Source organism: Muntiacus reevesi, chromosome 1 (assembly GCF_963930625.1).
Source record: "Muntiacus reevesi chromosome 1, mMunRee1.1, whole genome shotgun sequence".
NCBI lineage: Eukaryota > Metazoa > Chordata > Mammalia > Artiodactyla > Cervidae > Muntiacus > Muntiacus reevesi.
This window is the reverse complement of record NC_089249.1, coordinates 125,935,450-125,957,519: the sequence shown is the minus strand read 5'-3', so window position 1 is coordinate 125,957,519 and position 22,070 is coordinate 125,935,450. Positions and strand designations below refer to the sequence as shown.

The following is a 22,070-nucleotide window of genomic DNA, read 5'->3' as shown; positions in this document are numbered from 1 at the left end:
TCCCTCTATCCAGCCAACATATGGTGCTGTCTGGGTGTTACTTTTATTGAAACCTGGAAAATTCTACTAAAATACAAGGTTTGCTTTGGTGTTTTTCATCTTTTTCAAATATCTATGTTAATTTTTTAAAATATGCTCAGTTCTTCATCAAAAATATAAGATATCTCATTTCTGCTTATCATTAAGAAATTTCTGATTTTTTTTTGTTATGAATGCAAAAAAGGAGGAGTTGAGCCTGTGAACTAGTTGGGTTGAGTCAGTGACTTGTCAAGCAAAATTCTGCAAAACAGTGTTAATTTTTAAAGATTGTAAATCTTGCTAAAGTTTGTATTTAGTCTCATCAACAATATTACAGTTTCATAAGAATTGTAAAAGTGATGATGGTTTTTAAATGTCATGAATAATCTTAAAGGCATGTCCTATTGTTGCCTTCAATTGTACTTGCAAAAAAATTATTTTTTTAAAAACATTTGTTACTTAGTTTTATCCATGTACTTACAGGTGTATTAATCAATGAATGTTATTTCTTGTATCCAGGAAGATATTCAATCATTTGAGGGTGACTTATTTTACTTGGGGTTAATTTGTAGGCAGCTCTATAGCTATATGGCTTTAAGAAGTTACTGAAGGTGACAAATGAAAATTAACAGCTTTAGTCCTATATTACTATATTACACGGCTGAAATTGAATAAGGTAGAAATAAGAGCCCATTGCAATCCCCAAGATGGACTTGGCTTGAAGCATGTCAGTTTGCTTTGGGTTTTAGCATCACCACTGGTGGCTATTTTTATGCAAGCAGATCACAAGAAACCTGTGAACTTAAACATATGGGTAAAATGATTTTCCTGGAAGCAATTGTTTACAATTGGCCGTGTCTAGCAAGTAATTATGCATTAGCATTTAAAAGTGCAAGCACTTTGCTGATTCTAAGATTATATATAATTTGTGTCTTACCGTTACTTGTAATTATTCCCATTTTACAGTTGAAGACATTGTGGTCCAGAGAAGTTAAGTGGCTACCAATTGATGAGGTGAGTCAGTTCTAGTCAATTCACAGAGGGAGACCAATTTAAGTTAGTTTTTCCTTCTTAGGCATAGAAATAGTAAGATTAATGTGTGACCTTTGCAGTGATCCAAGCTAGAACGAATTAATGGGAACTTGAGCAAAGAATGTGTTGCAGAAAATATAAGACAGCACAGAGGTGAAAATCAAGGCATTGGTGACTGATTGGTTGAAAGAGTGAAATGAAAATGACTCTGACATTTCAAGTCATTAGCTATGATAATAACAATATAGGGAACAGTTTCTTAAATTAACTCCTTTACTTTGAGATAAATTTAAATTTACAGAGGAGTTGCAAACTTACCAGAAAGAGTTTCTGTATTCCCTTAACTTTCCTTAATTAACATCTATCAAAATCAAGAGATTTACATTATTCCAAAACTACTTACTAAACTATAAAAACCATTCACAAATGTACATAAGTGATAACCAATTTTGCTTATTTGAATAAATGTGTCTCTATCCTCATTTCATTATTTTTGTTTGCATTTCAAGAAAACACTAAAGATTGCTTAACAGTCTCTAGACATAAATCATCAGTTTGCTATTGATTGATTCTTACTGAGGAAAACTCTATGTTTAAAACGTGAAGTTGTTATGGTGAGGACACCAATGTGACTCATTTTTTGATCTTGTACTCTGATGTACTTCAGCTAATTACATTTGATTGCACATCAGCAAAGTTGGAAACTGTGATGACTTTAGCTCAACTCAACACCATTTTCAAAAGAGTTTGATAGTTATTTCAAAGGATTTATTTCAGTCTTCTGCTTCTGGCCCGAAATAAATAGATGGGGTAACAGTGATGAGGTTTACCTTTATACCTGAAAGGCACAAAAAACTGGGCAAAATATATGAAACATTGGTTTTCAAGACACTATGTTTCATGAGAAGAGGTATTGCTCCGTCCCAAATTCCTGCCCATGGAAGTCAATTCCAATACTGGCAGGTGCAGCAAGGAGCTGATTGTCTGTTATCTGTCTAGCAGATGCGTATGCTATACCCATTCCCTCACCAGGATAGTGTCATTGGAATCTTGGGGCTAGCTAGCCTCAATGCCATACCCAGAAGTAAAGAGACTAAAGAGGCAGTGCAAGTATGGCTGATCATCACTAGAATTCACATCACCTTCCTCCATGGTAGTGGGGAGATGACCTTCTACCCTACCTTACATCAATAAAATAAAACAACATAGCACAAGTAAATGCTAGTATGTATTTCACTTCCTTCCCACCCTCAGTGCATCTGAAACCCAGTGGAGAGCTGAACATTCGTATTCACCGGAAAACAACTACGTAAGCAGTTAGGGGCGGGGCTAACCACCCTCGTTTCTGCATACAGCTCCCCCATTCCCAGGGTGGATTGCTGAGCATCCCCCTCAGGAGGCACAAGGAGGTAATGGAAATGGGATTGGTTGACAATCTACCTGCCCCACCTCCTTTCTCCTGGTCACTGGGGGGTCCCAGTGGAGAGCTGAGCTTCTGCCTCCAACCTGCAAGAAAAAGGCAGTTTAGGCCTGATCCCTTCACTTCCAACATCCTCGGGGCAGGGGCAGTGAGATCAATGGAAAGCTGATCTTACCCCTCCACACAGAGGTAATAAGGTGGTATGAATAGGTGCCCTATTTTTATTTATTTATTTTTTTAAAAAATTTTATTTTATTAGTTGGAGGCCAATTACTCCACAACATTTCAGTGGGAGGTGCCCTATTTTTAATGGGAGGATATCTTCAGGGTCAAGGAGAAGCTTATGTTCCACCGCAACTGTCTGCAATGCAGCGGTGTGAGTCAGTGACCAAAAATGTAGGGTACAGTGGGAGTGAGCGGGCACACCCAACTGCCTAGTGTTACACCGTCCCAAGGGACTACCCCCTCAGAACGTCGAAAAATTTGAGAGTCTTACCGTATAACATTAACTCCATGTAGAAGCAGGAAGATCACAACATGAGAAAATATAATCAACAGATGCTAACATCAGGATGAATCAGATGTTGATTTTATTCGACACGATTTTTTAAAAACCATTCAAAAATGCTTCAACAAGCAATTACAAATTCTTTTGGGTAAATGAAAACATTAAAAAATATCAACAAAGAAATAGAAGTCATAAATGGACCAAACAGAAATTATAGAACTGAAAAATCCAGTAACTAAAAAATGTCACTGAATAGTTTCAAGACTAGAATGAAGATGGCAGGGGATAGAATCAGTGAACTTGAAGAGAGATCAATCAACAACAGAAAGAAAGTAGGCTAAAGAAATGACATGTAGAAAAATAAAAAGAGCTAATACCCTTATCATTGAAGTCCTGGAGGTGAGGAGAGTACTTGAAGTATGTGAAAAAGTATTTGGATGAAATAATAGTTAAAAACTTCCCAAATTTGATGAAAGACATAAACCTACAGTTTCAAAAAATCGAGTAAAGCCCCAAATGGACAAACTCAAATAAATGCATGCCAGGAAACTTAATTAAACTTATGAAAATGAAGACCAAAGAACAACAACAGCAACACACACACACACCATATAAAGCAGCCATAGCACGATGACACATTGCTTCAAGAGCAAAGTCAATTTGAATTACAGCACTTTCTCACGTGAAATCACAGAGGCAAGAAGGAAGTGATACAACATTTTTCAAATACTGAAAGAAGCAAACTGCTAACCTCAAAATTTAAATCCTGCAAATATGTCCTTCAGGAATAAAGAGGACATAAATATATTCTGAGCAAAGAGAAGTTAAAAGAATTTGTTGTGAGCAAAACTATTCTTGCATGAGTGCTAAGTCACTTCAGTTGTGCCCAGCTCTTTACTACCTTAAGGACTGTAGCCAGCCAGGCTCCTCTGTCCAAGGGATTTCCAGGCATGAATACTGGAGTGAGGTGACATACCTTCCTCCAGAGGATCTTCCTGACCCAGAGGTTGGACTTGCATTTCTTACATTTCTAAGGATAGCTAAAGTAAAGGAAGTTCTCTAAAGAAAAAGCAAACAATAACAGAGGAAAGCTTGGAACTTCTGAGAGGAAAGAAGAACATCAGAGTGAATAAAGTAGAATAAGTAACAGACTATACTGCTTTTTATTGTGTTTCTTAAATCACAATTTATGGTTGAAGGAAAAATTTTTAACCCTGTTAAAATTAGAGGTACTGTTAGAGGTACCCAATATATACCCAATGTATAGATGTACCCAATGTATATAGTATGTACCCAATACTTAGGATAATTATTTTTCAAATGTGGGAAGGGTAAAAGGTCCTAAGTTGAAGTAAGATTTCTACAATTCACTCAAAGCAGTAAATCAATGATCTGTATATACTGTAAGTATTATACAATTGATGCTTTTGAACTGTGGTGTTGGAGAAGACTCTTGAGAGTCCCTTGGACTGCAAGAAGATCCAACCAGTCCATCCTAAAGGAGATCAATCAGTACTGGGTGTTCATTGGAAGGACTGATGCTGAAGCAGAAACTCCAATACTTTGGCTACCTCATGCAAAGAGTTGACTCATTGGAAAAGACTCTAATGCTGGGAAGGATTGTGGGCAGGAGGAGAAGGGGATGACAGAGGATGAGATGGCTGGATGGCATCACCGACTTGATGGACATGGGTTTGGGTAGACTCCGGGAGTTGGTGATGGACAGGGAGGCCTGGCATGCTGTGATTCATGGGGTCGCAAAGAGTTGGACATGACTGAGCAACTGAACTGAACTGATATATATATATATTTGTAATAACCACTCTACCTTCTGTATCACATAAAGTGATATATTCCAATGCACCCTAAATGAATCCAGATGAAATCTTTTCTTGGGAAGCCAAGGAAAGAGAAACAATAGAATAAGAAGCAAATAAAACAAATAAACAATGAAATGAAGGTAGATGTGTCTATAAAAGGATGACAAGAGGGATCCTTGTGGGGTGGAAATGTTCTGTACCTTGACAGTATCAATGTCAGTGGACAGACTGCATATTGTTCTATATTTTTCAAGATGTCATTATTGGGGGACCTGGGTAATGAGTTTTGGCATTTCTTTACATTGTTTCTTACAATTGCATGTGAATTAATTATTTTGAAATAAAAAGATTGATTAAAAATATACACTACTACTGTGAGATACCTTGATATACCTCTTAGAATATAAAAAATTTAAGAAAACTGATTATACCAAGTGTTGGCCATTATTTGAAGTAATTATAACTCTCTTACTGCTGGTCAGAGTGTAAAATTATGCAGCCACTTTGGGAAAGAGTGTTTGCTTATTTCCTAAAAACATTTAACCATACATCTGCCAAATTACTTAGCCACTCTATACCTTGACATTTACTGAAGCATATATTCATAGGATGGTTTGTTCAAGAATGCTCATAGCAGTACAACCAAGATGTCCTTTCATTGGTGAAAGGACAAATAGATTTTTGAATAATAGCATACTGGAACATAGCTTTGCAGTAAAAGAGATGAAACTACAGATGTTCACAATAACATAGATGAAATATAATGATGATTAACTGAGTCAATGAAAAAGAAGAGAGCATGATGTAAGATTGCATTTATAGAAACCTTTAGAAAATGCAAGGTAATCTATTGAGACAAAAAAACACATTAGTGATTGCATAGGAACTGGAAGTGACAGTGGGAGTTATACTAATTGAATTCTGCCAAGACAATGCACTAGTCATAACAAACACCTTTTTTCAACAACACAAGAGATGACTCTACACATGGACATAACCAAATGGTCAATACCAGAATCAATTTGATTATATTGTAGATGAAGATGGAGAAGCTGTATACAGTCAGCAAAAACAAGACCTGGAACTGACTATGGCTCAGATTATCAGCTTCTTATAGTAAAATTCAGGCTTATACTAAAGAAAACCTGGAAAAACCCTAGGCCAGCCAGTATGACTTCATATCCCACATGAATTTGCAGTAGAGGTAATGAATAGATTCAAGGGACTAAATCTAGTTAACAGTGTGCCTGAAGAACTATGAACAGAGGTCCATAATATTGTAAAGGAGGCGGCAAATGAAACCATGCCAAAGGAAAAGAAAAGCAAGAAGCAAAGCGGTTATCTGAAGAGGCTTTGCAGATAGCAAAAGAATGAAGAGAAGTGAAAAGGAAGGGAGAGAGGGAAGGACACCTCCAATTAAACGCAGAGTTCCAAAGAATATCTAGGAGAGACAAAAAGGCCGTCTTCAATGAGCAGTGCTTAATAATAGAAGAAAACAGCAAAAGGGGAAAGATTAGAGATCTTTTCAGGAAAATTGGAAACATCAAATGAGCATTTTGCCCAAAGATGGGCACAATAAAGGATAAAAATGGTAGAGACCTAGTAGACACTGAAGAGATCAAAATGAGATGGAAAGAATACATGAAACAACAGTATAAAGAAGATCTTAATGAACTGGATTACTACGATGGTGTGGTTAGTCACCCAGAGCCAGACATTCTGGAGTACAAAGTCAAGTGGGCCTTAAGAAGCACTGCTGTTAATAAAGCAAGTGTATGAAATGAACTTATAGCAAAACTATTTGAATCCCTAAAGAATTAAGCCATTAAGATTTTGAAGTCATTATGTCAGCAAATCTGGAAGACCCAGCAGTGGCCACAGGACAGGAAAAGGTCAATCCTCATCTTAATTCCCAAGAAGGGTAGACCAAAGAATGTGCTAACCATTGGACAATGGCATTTATCTCCCATGCTAGTAAGGTCATGCTTAAAATCTTGCACGCTGTGTTTCAGCTTAGGTGAACCAAGAACTTCCAGGTGTCCAAGCTGCATTTCGAAAAGGAAAAGGAACTAGAGATCAAATTGCCAACATTTGCTGGATTATAGAGAAAACAAGGGAATTTCAGAAAAACATCTATCTGTTTTATCAACTACACTAAAGCCTTTGACGGTGTGGATCACGACAAACTGGAAAGCTCTTAGAGAAATGAGTATATCAGACACCAGACCATCTTACCTGTCTCCTGAGAAACCTGTATGTGGGTCAAGAAGCAACAGTTAGAACTCTGTATGGAACAACTGATCGGTTCAAGATCGAGAAAGGAGTACAGCAAGGCTGTCTGCTGTCACCCTGTTTGTTTAACCTATATGCTGAGCACATCATGAGAAATGCCAGACTGGATGAGTTACAAGCCGAAATCAAGATAGGCAGAAACATCAACAACCTCAGATATGTGGATGATACCACTCTAATGGCAGAAAGTGAAGAGGAATTTAAAGAACCTCTTGATTAGAGTGAAGGAGGAGAGTGAAAGGGCTGACTTAAGGCTAAATATTAAAAAAAAAACAAAAACCTAAGATCATGGCATCTGGCCCCATTACTTCATGGCAAATACAAGGGGAAAATGTGGAAGTAGTGACAGATTTCCTCTTCTTGCGCTCTAAAATCACTGTGGATGGTGACTGCAACCATGAAATCAGAAGATGATTGCTTCTTGGAAGGAAAATGATGACAAACGTAGACAGTATGTTGAAAAGCATAGACATTACTCTATTGACAAAGATCTGTATAGTCAAGGCTATGGTCTTCCCAGGGCTCATGTACAATTGTGAGAGCTGGACCATAAAGAAGGCAGAATCGATGCCTTTGAAATGTGGTGCTGGAGAAGACTCCTGAAAGTCCCTTAGACAGCAAGGAGATCAAACCAGTCAATCTTAAAGGAGGTCAACCCTGAATATTCACTGGAAGGACTGATGCTGAAGCTGAAGCTTCAGTATTTTGGCCATCTGATGTGAACAGAAGACTCATTGGACAAGTCCTTGATGCTGGTAAAGATTGACGGTAGAAGGACAAGATGGCATCAGAGGATGAGATGAGGGACAGGGAGGACTGGTGTGCTGCAGCCCATGGAGTTTTCAAAGAGTCAGACACGACTGGGGGACTGAACAACAGCAAATACATATATGATGTTGTTAAATAAATAGAATATCTATGTGAATGTTATTAATTTTTAACCACATTTAATATATATTTGTGCATATGTGCTCAGTCACTGAGTCACGTCTGACTCTTTGTGACCCCAAGAACTGTAGCCCACTGGGCTCCTCTGTCCATGGGATTCTCCAGGGAACAATACTGGAGTGGGTTGCCATGCCCATCTTCAGGGGATCTTCCCATATATACTCAAGCTTATTTAATCAACTTATTTAATAAAAAGTAAAATAATAAGTTTAATGTTCATTTCAACTACAATGCTCATGAAAAGACAGAGATTAATCTAAAAAAAATTCACACAACTATCTTCCTTTCACATTTCAAACATTTAACTTTATAAATCACAAAATCATAAAGGATAAAGAGAAAATCATGCAGATGGAAAGAAATATCAAACATCTCTCCTTCCCCCACCTCTCTCCCTCTTGTGAAACAAGAAAGGGAAGTCAATTCCTTGAAATTAGCACATGATTTCTGTGATAGACATAGGGGTCGTGTTTTGTATCTCTCACAAACCAGAGCCACTTAACGTAGAAAGATTCCTTTGAGGTTCTCTTAATGTAAGAAAACAGTACTCTGGTGGAATATTGTCTTTGCAGCTCTAAAAAAGCAGGAAGTTCCCCCAAATCATTTTTGAAGCTTTTAAAACTTTTATCTCAAAAACCAACAAATTAAAGTTACCAAAAAAAAAAAAAAGCCTTGGGAGCTGAGTATTTTTACAGTTCCTGTAGGCTTCATGACACCATTAGAAAGGTTTTATTACAAATGTTTCATTATGAAACCAAAACAAAACCACAACCTTCTGTGGGTTCTCATGGTGTTTGGATTTTCTCTCAAGCTGAAATTGTAACAGGAATGAAATAGTGAATGCTAAAAAAAAAAAAAAAAAAAAAAAAAAGCTGCAAATAAAAGAAAAATTTATTCTTTCTAATCATTTTGAATTTTATAGTTGTTCTAACCAAATCTTGTTTTCCTTATTTCAGTAAAGACAATGAACATACAATATGAAACTTATATTTGATCATAAGGCAGGTACTATGGTAGTATCAAAACCCCTGGAGAACAGAGGGAGGGGTAAGAACGAGTGAGGAAAAGCTTCCTAGAGGAAGTGAGAGGTCTTTCTTAAAGATAAATAAGAATCAGCTATACTCCCAAAGAAAAATAATAATTTAAGTAGGGGGAAAATCCAGTACCAGATATTTGGGGGGAAATTGGAGGTGTCTTAGCTGGTTGGATGGCAAGAGGTGGATATGGGGATGGGGGAATACAACTGAAAAATATGACAACATTTTAAAGACAGTTAAATAGTTTATTGAAAGACTTTGAGCAAAAAATTAACTTGACCAACTGTGAGCTTTTGGGGAAAAAAGTATCTTTTTGAAGGGCAAGGTGCAAAGAGGCCAGACAAGTTCTAAAGATATCAATATTCCAAGACAAATTGAATATTGGGTTTTGCAAATGGAAAAGAGAAAATTTCAGAAGCAGAATCTACACACCTTAATGACTGTGGATGAGAAGAGGGAAGGAAGCAGGAAATGGAGGGTGATTCCTTGGGTGACTGGGTATAAGTAGAGATAGGTGGTCATTGTTCCAATGGAAACAGAGTCTCAAGAAGTTTTCAGGGAGAGATTAAGAAGCTGTCTGGACATTTTGAGTTTGAGGTGCCTGTGTGAAAATTAGAAAATATCTGGTAGGTACTGGATCCATTTTATCTTGTGATAGGATATGGGCTAAATGGTGAAAATTAGAAAAACAAAACCAAAATTGACATATTCTAGCCCTCATGGAGTTTTCATCTATGGAAAAAATAGAGTTAACACTTATAAAAAATTAATATCAATCAGTGCCATGCTAGTATTTTGCAGTGTGGTGGAGTATGTATGTAATAACTGGTTCTAACAGGTGGTGCAGTGGTAAAGAATCTGCCTGCCAATGCCGGAGACTCAAGAAATGTGGATCCAATCCCTGGGTAGGGAAGATCCCCTGAAAAAGGAAATGGCAACCCACTCCAGTATGCTTGCCTGGGAAAATCCCATGGACAGGGGAGCCTGGAAGTCTACAGTCCATGGGGTCACAAAGAGTCAGACATGACAGCACACACAACAGGTGGATATAACCACAGTATCTTCAAACACTTTATAGTGACGGTTACACTTCATTTGGTTCCAGAGATGAATGGAGGTTGGCAAAGTGATGAAGGATGTGGGGATAGTTCTATATGCAACAGAGGAGGCACAGAGACAGAAGAAACTTTGAGATGTTTACAAAATGAAGGTGGAAAAGTTAAGCCTTATAGCAATATAGACTAAGTTCTGTGATCTGTGAGAAAAATGTGGGGGAGTATAAAAAAGAGTGTGATATGACATAGAGGTCTAGAGCTCAGAAATACTAACAGTCCAGTCATGGACTGTTATTTTTATTTTCAAAATGATTATGTTAAAAGTAGCTTTGTCATGTGTCTGTGTGACGTTAAATATCAGACATATATAAAAAGTGCCTGTTAACAAAGGAAGGGCTCAATATATGTTTTTTCATTATTATTATTTTAGTATATACATATACTTCAGAGAAGCTTACTCATTAGACTATCATTTAATATCACTTTAACGTAAGTTAATTTATCAGATCACTTCCCATATTCAAGATAGTTTCAAGATGGGAAGCAGAATCTTAAGTCAATTTGCTAAGAAGATGAAGAGGTGTTCAGCATTTGCTTCCCATGCTGCTACAGGAACCAACATAGGTAGTTTTATCTAGTAAAATCCAAACTTCAGCTGGGGCATGGAGAATTTCCTCACAGAAGTATATTTAGCAGAGAGTCAAAGTCTCCAGAAATGGTTCTCCATGATAGTGCCTATCACTTTTATTCCAAGAAATAGTCTTATTAATACTGAAGACAGTCAAAGAGGTGTATGTGTGTATATATATATATATACATACACATATATATATGCATTCATATATACATATATTTATGTTTCATATTCAATATAGACCACAGTCTCTCAAAGTGGAAATTAGCATCATCCTCATCTACTCCTGATGAATCCGTGTCTCTGGAAAAAGAAACTTCTCAAAGTCTCACCACTTAGAACTGCAGGATACCACCAGTTTCTAAGGTCTTGTAATGATATGTGCATGTGTACCACACCTTTTCAGTTCTGATATCTGCTGATCCCCATCCTGTCTAGTCTCCTTTTCCATATTATCATATGCCTGATGCTGTCTCAATTCTTAATCCTTCCCCATAGTACCACAACCATCAGAGCGTGTATGTTTAGTGGGGGATGGAAGGGGTGAGGACTTTACTGAAGTTCAAAGATATGCAGGTGTTTCAATAAAGCATGCTAGAATTATACGATTTTCAAATGTTGCTCAGATATTTCTCCAACAAAAACTTGTCACTAACTTGCCTTGACTCAGAACATAACTGGGCTCTTGCCTCTTATTTTTCAGTCTCGCCTTTCGTCACCTCCCCTGGTCCCCAGTTCCCAACCTTTAAAGCAACAGGGTAATTGAGCCTAATTTTTCTTTTTCCTTTTTCCTTTCCAGAATATTGAAGCCATGTTCACAGTGGTTTTAAAAAATAAGGAGCCTCACAGAGATGGGATCCAAATCTCATATACAGATCTTCCTTGACTTAAAATGGGATTGCATTCTGATAAATTCATCGTAAATTGAAAATATCACTAAGTGAAAAATACATTTAATACATCTAATCAAGCTAGGTATATTAGAGCTAAGCCTAATCTACCTTAAATCTGCTCAGAACTTATAAAGTAGCCAATTTGGATACTGTGCAGAAAGTGAAAAGCACAATAACTGCATATCTACAGAGGGAAGGAATTTGTCTTTTTCTTCTTTAAGCATTAGCTGTTCAGTCACTAAGATGTTTCAGACTCTTTGTGAATCTGTGGACTGCAGCACAGATACAAGCACTTAAATTAGTCCCTGTCACAGAGTAAGAATTTATCTCTTCATAACTTTACAAACTACAACGAAGAAACTTAAGGATAATGACTATCCTTTACCAGCTGAGCCACAAGGGAAGCCCAAGAATACTGGAGTGGGTAACCTATCCCTTCTCCACAGATCTTGCGGGCCCAGGAATTGCACCAGGGGCTCCTCATTGCAGTCAGATTCTTTACCAACTGAGCTATCAGAGAAGCCCATTGACTATCCTAAAAATCTTTAATTCCACGCTTCCATCCTTATCTCAACTCTTCTCCCACACATAGGAACACATGAGAAAGTGATAGTAATTTTGCTATAGGAACAAAGTTCAAGTGGCTCCAAGTCACATTTTAAAAAGTTAATTATGTGAAAAATTGAAGGTAATTTTCACATACCTTTGTAAGAGATTTTAGTACCTGATATTTGAATAGCACTTTGAAATGCAGAGACAATTTTCACATCTATTGCCCTGTGTGAACTTTGATCATTATTATATTCAGTTGGTTTTAATACCATGGTTTAAAGCCAGTAGAGTGAGATGCCCATCTTTAAATAGCTGATGAGGAATGGAGAAGAGTCAGGATGGAGGCCTTCTGCTGTTTGGCTGGATGTTCTCTCTCCTACATAACATGAACCCAGCTGGAATTGGAGGAAATAGATTGTTGGAAAGTTTCAATGAGTTAATGTGTAAATGTGTCTAGCAGTCTTTATTTTAAGAAGAGTTGAATACAGATGGTCTCCAAGTTAAGATGATTCAATTTAAGATTTTTCTACTCTACAGTGATGCAAAAGCCATATGCATTCAGTAGAGACCATACCTCAAATTATGAATTTTGATCTTTTCCTGGGCTAACAATACACCATATGGTTACTTTGCTGACAATAGGCAGACAATAGTCCCAGCTCCCAGTCAGCCCCTTGATCACCAAAGATAAACAACCGACACACTCACAACCATTCTGTAACTGTACCATCATTGTGATTCTCACTTTCTGGACAGTATTCAAATTGGTTAAAGTAAGTTCTGAGCAGATTTAAGGTAGGTTAGGCTTACCTATAATACACCTTGCTTGGTAGGGTGTATTAAATGTATTTTCCACTTAATTATATTTTCAATTTACAGTGAGTTTATCAGAATGGTTCAATATCTGAGTTGGGAAAATTCACTGGAGAAGGAAATGGCAACCCATTCCAATATTCTTGCCTGGAGAATCCTATGGACAGAGGAATCTGGTGGACTACAGTTCATAGGGTCACACAGAGTCAGACACGAGTGAAGCGACTTAGCACTCAGGCACAACCCCATCGTAAGTCAAGGAAGATTTGAATATGAGATTTTTATCCCATTTCTGTGAGCCTCTTTATTTAAGTTCAGTAGCTCAGTCGTGCCTGACTCTTTGCGACCCCATGGACTGCAGCACGCCAGGCCTCCCTGTCCATCATCAATTCCCTGAGCTTATTCAAACTCATGTCCATTAAGTCGGTGATGCCATCCAACCATCTCATCCTCTGTCATCCCCTTCTCCTCCCACCTTCAATCTTTCCCAGCATCAGGGTCTTTTCCAATGAATCAGTTCTTCACGTAAGGTGGCCAAAGTATTGGACTTTCAGCTTCAGCATCAGTCCTTCCAATGAATATTCAGTACTGATTTCCTTTAGGATGGACTGGTTGGAACTCTTTGCTGTCCAAGGGATTCTCAAGAGTCTTCTCCAACATCACAGTTCAAAAGTCTCAATTCTTCAGTGCTCAGCTTTCTTTATAGTCCAACTCTCACATCCACACATGACTGCTAGAAAAACCATAGCTTTTATTAGATGGACCTTTGTTGGCGAAGTAATATCTCTGCTTTTTAATATGCTCTTGAGGTTGTCTTTATTTAAAGGTTAAGTTTAATTTTGTGTTGAATGTATAGATGAATGAATAAGGAAATGGCTGCTAACTGATTGATCAAAAGTTGGAATCAAAAATTTTAAATTTTTAAACAATTACCAAGAGAAAAGTATATAAGGGAATAGTGTAATCCCTAAAAACAAACCTAATTAATGACACTGTTTTTAGCACAGTACTAGAAAGAAGGGAGTTAAAAAGGAAATGGGGAAGCAGGGAGGCAGACAGAGAGACAGGGGAGGACTGGGAAAATCTTTTGAACAGGGTACTGGGAAGAGAGTGATCTTTCAGCTGAATCCTTGAATGATGGACAGACATGGGTAGGCAATGGAAGATAAGCAGTCGATACCCTGAAAACCACTTCTCTAGCAAAGGAGAGGGGTAAGACTGAAGATATGAACACTGGAGTTAAAATGGATAAATTTTAGGAGGTAAATGGGGTCAGGAGGTAAATGGAGTCATCCTGAAATAAATGTAATATAAATTTAAATAAAATGATGTGTATAACCATTGTAGAGACTCCTGACCTATATTCACCTTGTTATCTATGTTATGTAGAGTATCTTTTCCCCTCTATGATTCCATAGATAATGTGGCTTCTTTATCATGGATAATTCATTACCAATACTTCAATACTTTCCGAGATAGTTTTGAGAAGTGACTTTATGAGTGAAACTAATTTTAAAACCATATAAATAAATCTACTAGGATTTCATTTTTCAGCACTCATGAAGACCCAACTTTTTCATCAGTTACTCTCTAAACTCACTGCAACCCAATCTTTCCCTTCCAAGAGTTTCTAAATGCTGACACTGTGGGATATTGACTGTGGAATTCTTACTGAGAGGTAAAATTTCCATGATAAGCACACTTCCTGTTATCCAGACCTAAGATATTTGAAATATTTTCCTTCAGTTTGTGCTGTGCTGCGCTCTTCTTAGTCACTCAGTTGTGTCATATTCTTTGCGATCCCATGGACTGCAGCCCCCAGGCTCCTCTGTCCGTGGGGGATTCTCCAGGCAAGAATACTGGAGCGGGTTGCCGTGCTCTCCTCCAGGGCATCTTCCCAACCAGGGGTGGAACCCGGGTCTCCCGCATTGCAGTGGATTCTTTCCACATACATTCACATGGATTCTAGAAAGACTTTGTGTAGTTGAAACAACACCCAGACAAGAGTCCTGCTACTAATAAAATATGCAGGGAATACCCCAGGAAAACTAACATTAAAGAGGTTTAAAATGTAAGTTTTTCTATTACAATGACCTAATATGTTCCAATTACAAGTCTTCCTATTATTTAAACAGCTGAACTGGCAGCTTTAATACCCTTTAAAAGTTAATAGTGGAATTTCAGTGAGACTCTTAAGCCCATATGTGATTTAATGAATGTTTTAATTACAATATTTTATACTTGTTCCTATATGTGCTTAGAATTATGTGTTTATAGCTATCCATATAAGTTACATTATTGTAAATCCTTATATTTGACTTTTTGTGATTGAAATAGCATTGTATTTCATTTTCTGTTGTTTTTCAGAATGTCTGTAATGTTTTCAGTGGTACAATATACAATATTTTCACAGCTTTCTGAGTTCACATAAAGAGTCCTTCCAAACACTATTCGCAAAGTGATTTGCCAAATCATTTTAAATAAAATGGTCACTTCCCTTCTTTTCCTTTTAGGGACTCCTGCTTTCCATCTCGTGTATTTCGACTTGAAAGAGAAAAAAAGAAATTATTTTAGAAATGTTTCAGCCATTTTATTTGAATTTCTTAACAGATTCATTCACTCTCTATTGCATGCAAAGCTCTGTTTTTATATCTGACTGACTTTAACAAAAATTGTTTTCAACTAGTGATAGTTTCTGTACTATATGTGTGTATATATATACACACACACATAATTTTGGTTTTAGTGGTAGATTTGGGCTTTGCAGGTGGCAGTAGTTGTACTCTCCTGCCAATGTAGAAGATGTAAGAGAATTGGGTTCTATACCTGGCTTGGGAAGATCCCCTGGAGAAGAAAATGGGAACCCACTCCAGTATTCTTGCCTGGAGATTCCCAGGGACAGAGGAGCCTGGTGGACTACAGTCCATGGGGTTGCAAAGAGTCAGACATGACTGTGTGACTAAGCATGCTTGCATGCAATCATACTACTAAAATTGTATGGGAAAGTTTAAGCTATTTTTGTTTTGTTTCTCCCTTTCTCTTTTTATTCTTTCTTCCTTTCTTTCCTCTTACCCCTTTCTTCCTTTTCTTCTTTCATTCTTTCATTTCCATCTTTCTTCCTTCCTAGTGTGAACTAACAGCTAATAAAATTGACCCCATATTCTTTAGTTTTATTTGTCCATGTATCTGGAAATCAAGTCAGAAATTTTTTGATTCAATCTTCAGGAAATTTGAAACTTACTATCACCATAAAGTGATAAATAGAAGAATAGTTTTAGCAAATGCCTATAAAGTAGCATATTAAATATATCTTTTGAAAAGATAGGTTCAGTCTATAAGTTCTGATTATGGTGTTCATTATCAAAATATTTAATTAGTAGTGATCTGATGTTGATTGGAAAAGCTGTGGTTAAAAAGGGACTTTTAAAGTATGGTACCTATGTAATAAATACTTTAAGTGCATTTAGTCAGTTGCTGTATTATAAAATCTGACAAAATACATTTTAACAAATGTATAGAGTATAAATATGTCTTTTTAATCACATAGGTCAGGGGCTAGAAACCATCTCTCATGTAAGGAAAAACCAAAAGCTGTGATAATGAGAGGCTGGGACATGTTCACTACATGTTGAAAGAAAATACTTAACATACTTTTGCAACATGACTTCTAGAATATGAAACATTGAAGAATTAAAAATGTGTTCAAATTACCTTAATGAACTTGGAATCTAGTCATTGAGATTTGAATACTGATGTATTTGAAACCAGAGGTGCATCCAAATGTATTTATCATCCTCAAAATAATTTTTAAAAGGACACCTCAGATTTCAAATAATAAAAATCCTACAGAGAGCATCAGGCTCTGAGTTCCATTTCCTAAAAGATGATGCAACTATGACATACCAGTGTGCCAAGGGAAAGCAGTCAGTGGAGAGGCCTGGGGGATGTTGTTGAAGAGGGTGCTGACTTAAGCCTTATCAGCTTCTCAAGATTGTTTGGCGTGTTCTTCTGGTTCCTTCCTCAGGAAGCTGAGATATGTGTGGCTGCCTCTTGGGTGAGTCATCACCAAGCTCTGTTGTGGAGTTGTCTGGAAGAAGACTATCAGGAACTCGGAACACTTAATGACCCAGCCGCCTGTCTATGGCTGGTAAGCCCAGTTAGTAAGCACATTACCTCTATGTGTAATGAGGTCAGGGCTTTGATCCTTGTGTGGGCCAGTTAGATTATTTTGACACATGATCACAAACTGAATAGCTAACCCTGGCCACTCAGATGTCTTGCACATATGAGCCATTCATAACAGAGCAGACAAGTTACTATTCATATGTAGTAACACTACATATACATACAGAGAGAGTCTACATTTCTCTCAGTCCTAGGAAAACAACTCAAGCATGATACCAACTTGTTAGCACCAATTTCATTTATTAGTAGACCTGATCAGATTCTTTAGAAAATTAAAGTCATTTTTCAGATGGAATTATTACTTTCAATAAAGTAAGTATTTTAAAAAGTTATGCTGTTAAACTTGTCCTTAAAATAGTGGTTTTTAGGCCTAATTTCAGGGAAAATTGTGATAATAACTAATACTTTCCTCATATAAACTACTCCTTTAAATTAGATAAAATAAAGGTACTGAAACATTAAAAGGATAACCTTCAAATCTACAAGCATGCGTGTTAAGTCGCTTCAGTCATGTCTGACTCTTTGCGACCCTGTGGCTCCTCTGTCTATGAGATTTTCCAGGCAAGATGCTGGAGTGGGTCGCCTTGCTCTCCTTCAGGGCATCTTCCCCACTCAGGGATTGAACAAGGGTCTCCTGCTTAGTAGGCAGTTTCTTTATCACTAACACCACCTGAGAAGCCCCTAAAACTGCCAGAGACCATTAGAAATAGTTTAGACACGACTGAAGTGACTTAGCAGCAGCAGCAGCAGACACTCCTTGAAGAATTGTAATGCTGTTGACATTTCACGACTAAAATATATTCTAAAAAGTTGGCTGGGAGTTCCCTGGTGGTCTAATGGTTAGATTTCAGCGCTTTCACTGCCATGGCCTGGGTAACCCTAACTGGGAACCTTAAGCTAAGTGGTGGGGTCAAAACTAAAAAAAAAAAAAAAAATTTGGATTTTTCTAAGGTAAAATTGTATAGAATCTCAGGTAAGTTGTGCAAATAATGCTTGTGTTGAAATTGCTTCTCTGCTCTTAACCTACACCTTTATTTAAGGTGATGTCACTTCTGAGATCTAGGAGAAGCCCCAGAATTCATGTCCAGCTAATGAAATATAGCCAATGACTTTTTGAAAATTATTGGAAAAGAGATTTTCCTCTGCTTTGGTTATTTAGGTAGCAAGATGGAATTTGGGAGCTACCAGGACCATTAGAAAGAAAGGACTTACTTTAAAATGAGACTAATATGGAGAAAAGCAGGGCCATGGTGGAGGGAAGGGGAGTGGTGGTGAAATTAAAGAATCATGATGACTTTTTTAACTCCTGGATATAACCATACTTGAAGGTAAAATTCAGGACTTTGTAGTTTTAAGTATTACATCAATAATTTGCACTCTGCCATTTCTGCTTGATTCTATTTGATTATGTTTTGTAACTTGCAAACTTAAAATAGCTAATAGAAAAGAATCAGAATTTTTAATCTAACATATATTTATTGAACACTTACTTTGGACTTTACACTTCATTACTCAGCTCTGGTTTTTACAGAATCTGATATAATAATATTTTCATATTATATATGATGTAAATAAGGGTAGCATATATAAAAGAGCACATGTTCAGAAAAAAAGTGACAAAATTAGAATTCATTTAAATAGTGCTGTGTATTAATTAGTGACAAAATTAGAATTCATTTAAATAGTGCTATGTATTAATTAGATTAATTTTCCTTCTGTTCTTGGAACAATAGTTGGGCATTTTTGTTTTAAGGACCTAAAATGCTAAGAAAGGCAGCAAAGTGCCTTAAAATTGAAATGTAAAATTATTCATTGAATATTGAAACAATGAGGCTGGAGGACTGGATGCTTTTGAAAAAATATCTTCTGTAACACTGGATTAGCCATGTCAGCCAAGCTTAAATGAAGCAGTAAATCTCAGTGCACTCAGTTATGTTGGATATCACATCTGTTGCAAACATATTACATATCATTACTGGTACTTCATATTTCACTGATTTTCACTGTGCTGTGTGAATCCATCAGGTAGTTCATAAAGACATAGGTCACACTATAGAAAATGATATTTTAATTTAAGAAATAAATCATATAATGTCCTTGGTGTTTTCCAGGCATCAACATTTCACAATATCAACATTATCTGGTCATTACAATAGGTCAATAATATTGAAGACTATCAGGATTAAATATCAAAATCAGTTCAAACTTAAGGGGATATACAGCTAGTTCTTTATGAGGCATTAACATTCTTATAGCTGTTCAAAAAGAGTAAGCTTCAATTCTAGATTCTCTCTCCTTTTTACACTGGCTTTCTAAAACACATCAAATTTGTTATGCAAACCACAAAAGCATTAAGGGATGAGGTACAGTGCAAATGAGTGAATGGCTAGAATACAGTCAGAATTGAGTATACTTTTGATGTTGCCTTTTAAACAGTGTTATTCTTTCTTCAACATCTCTTCATACGAATGAGAATTCTTAATAGAGAATAAGACGCCATCTTTTAATTTTTTTAAAGGAGTCTTTTCCTTCCAGTTTTTACATTATGGCATATGTCACATTCCCTTTCAAATTTTCCCTGTCAACTTGAATAGTTAGTAATGCAGAACGTTCTTTCATGTGACTGCTAATGGGGGAGTGGGGTCATAATTCAGATATTATGTTTTTCTTTGGGTCAGTGTACAACTTTCTCACTTATCTAACAACAAAAAAAAGACAACTCTAGATCAGAAGGGTTAAGATCAAACTCAAACATCCTAAATGGATGAGTTTCCTTTTTCCTCTTACAAAAGAGGAAATACCACTTCCCCACCCCTTCCTCTGAAATTGCATGACCTGGCCCTTTCTTCCAGGGATTTTGGGAAAATCTGGAGGGCAGAACAAATAGTTCATCCACCTGGTTATGGTGTTTTGTATGCCTAAATAACATGCTTCTTGATCTCATTGATAACCATAAAGAAAAATTTAAATTCACTTCCTCAAGTTTCAAATCAGGTGCTTTTGTCTAAAATAAATTCCAAAATACTAAATAACAAAAAGAAAATTCTTCACACACAAACAAAAAATGACAACAGTGAGTATGAAATCTTATAAATAGAATGACTTTTGTCCAATTATCAAGGGCATGTGTGAGTGTGTGTTTGTTAGTTTTGATACTTTCCTGTCTTTGATAGATGCCACCTGATGAAGAACTGACTCATTGCAAAAAACCCTGATGCTGGGAAAGACTGAAGGCAGAAAGAGAAGGTGATAACTGAAGATGGGATGGTTGGATGGCATCACTGACTTAATGGACTTGAGTTTGGGTAAACTCTGGGACTTGGTGATGAACAGGGAAGCCTGGTGTGCTGCAGTCCTTGGGGTCACAAAGAGTCAGGCCCAACTGAGCAACTAAATTGAACTGACCTGAACTTATTTGCCTATTATAATTATTATTGTCATTCAGTTGCTAAGTCGTGTTCAACTCTTTGTGACCCCATGTACTGTAGCATACCAGGCTTCCCTGTCCTTCACTATCTCCCTGAATTTGCTCAAACTTATGTCCATTAAGTCAGTGATGCCATCTGTCACCTCCTTTTCCTCCTCTATCACCCCTTCTCAATCTTTCCCAGCATCAGGATCTTTTTCAATAAGTTGGCACTTTGCATCAAGTGGCCAAAGTACTGGAGCTTCAACTTCAGCATCAGTCCTTCCAATGAATATTCAGGGTTGATTGCCTTTAGGAATGACTGGTTTGATCTCCTTGCTGTCCAATGGACTCTCAAGAGTCTTCTCTTGCCCCACAGTTTGAAAATATCAATTCTTTGGTGCTCAACTTTATGGTCCAACTCTAGCACCCATACATGATTACTGGAAAAACCATAGCTTTGACAATATGGACCTTTGTTGGCAAACTGATGTCTCTGCTTTTTAATACATTGTCTATGTTTGTCGTAGCTTTTCTTCCAAAAGCTAACATCTTTTAATTTTGTGACTGCAGTCACTGTCCACATTGATTTCAGAGCCCAAGAAAATAAAATCTGTCACTGTTTCCACTTTTCCCCATCTACTTACCATGAAGTGATGGGACTAGATGCCATGATCTTCATTTTTAAAATTTTGAACTTTAAGCCAGCTTTCTTATTCTCCTGTCTCACCCTCATCAAGAGACTCTTTAGTTCCTCTTCACTTCCTGCCATTAATGTGACATCATCTGCATATATGAGGTTGCTAATATATCTCCCAGAAATCTTGATTCCATTTTGTGCTTCATCCAACTTGGCATTTTGCATGGTGTACTAACTATAGTGATACTATTAAAATATCTTTTCACAAAACTTCTATATTGCTAACTACTTGGTTCACTTTGTTTAGATGGGAGTAATAATTAGTTTTAACCCAATTTCCAGTCACCATATTGGTTTGTTCTTTCCTGTGAACTTTGTTTTGTGATAGTATGACTGTAAAAATGATAGCTCATTATTTCCTGTTTAAGTCTTCTCATTTCTTCAATCCTTGTCACCACAACAATAAAACTGCACTACAAGCAAATCAATGAACAAAAGACACACATCTCTGGGATATTGTTTAGAAGATAGAAATCAGTTTAGAAATAGACAAACCTGCAGTTGACTCCCAGGTTCCCCATTTATTGAACGTATGAGTTTCTTCCTTTCTAAAAGTGGTGAAAAGGAACTAAGTAGCTGATGAGGCAGAGTTATGAAAACCTAATACCCTTAACAAATACATACAGAAAATGTTAGTTCTTTGAAAACATTTTTGAAAGTCTCCTATATGCCAGATACAAAGCCTTGAAGAAGGTGTTGGATGGGTCAGAAGTTGAATGCTGTCCATTAGAGCAACTGGCCTAAACAGAAGTCTGGC

General features: G+C 37.0%; 1 long non-coding RNA gene across 1 annotated transcript in view; it reads left to right on the top strand.

Annotated features, from left to right (window-relative positions):
- Positions 1-20,484, top strand: part of LOC136163659 (uncharacterized) — a 37,257-nt gene extending 16,773 nt beyond the window's left edge. Inside the window, exons 2-5 of the long non-coding RNA XR_010662286.1 lie at positions 985-1,032; positions 11,006-11,130; positions 17,047-17,169; positions 20,381-20,484. This is a non-coding gene — a long non-coding RNA (uncharacterized lncRNA). The remainder of the gene's footprint in view (positions 1-984; positions 1,033-11,005; positions 11,131-17,046; positions 17,170-20,380) is intronic.
- The last annotated feature ends 1,586 nt before the right edge of the window (positions 20,485-22,070 follow it).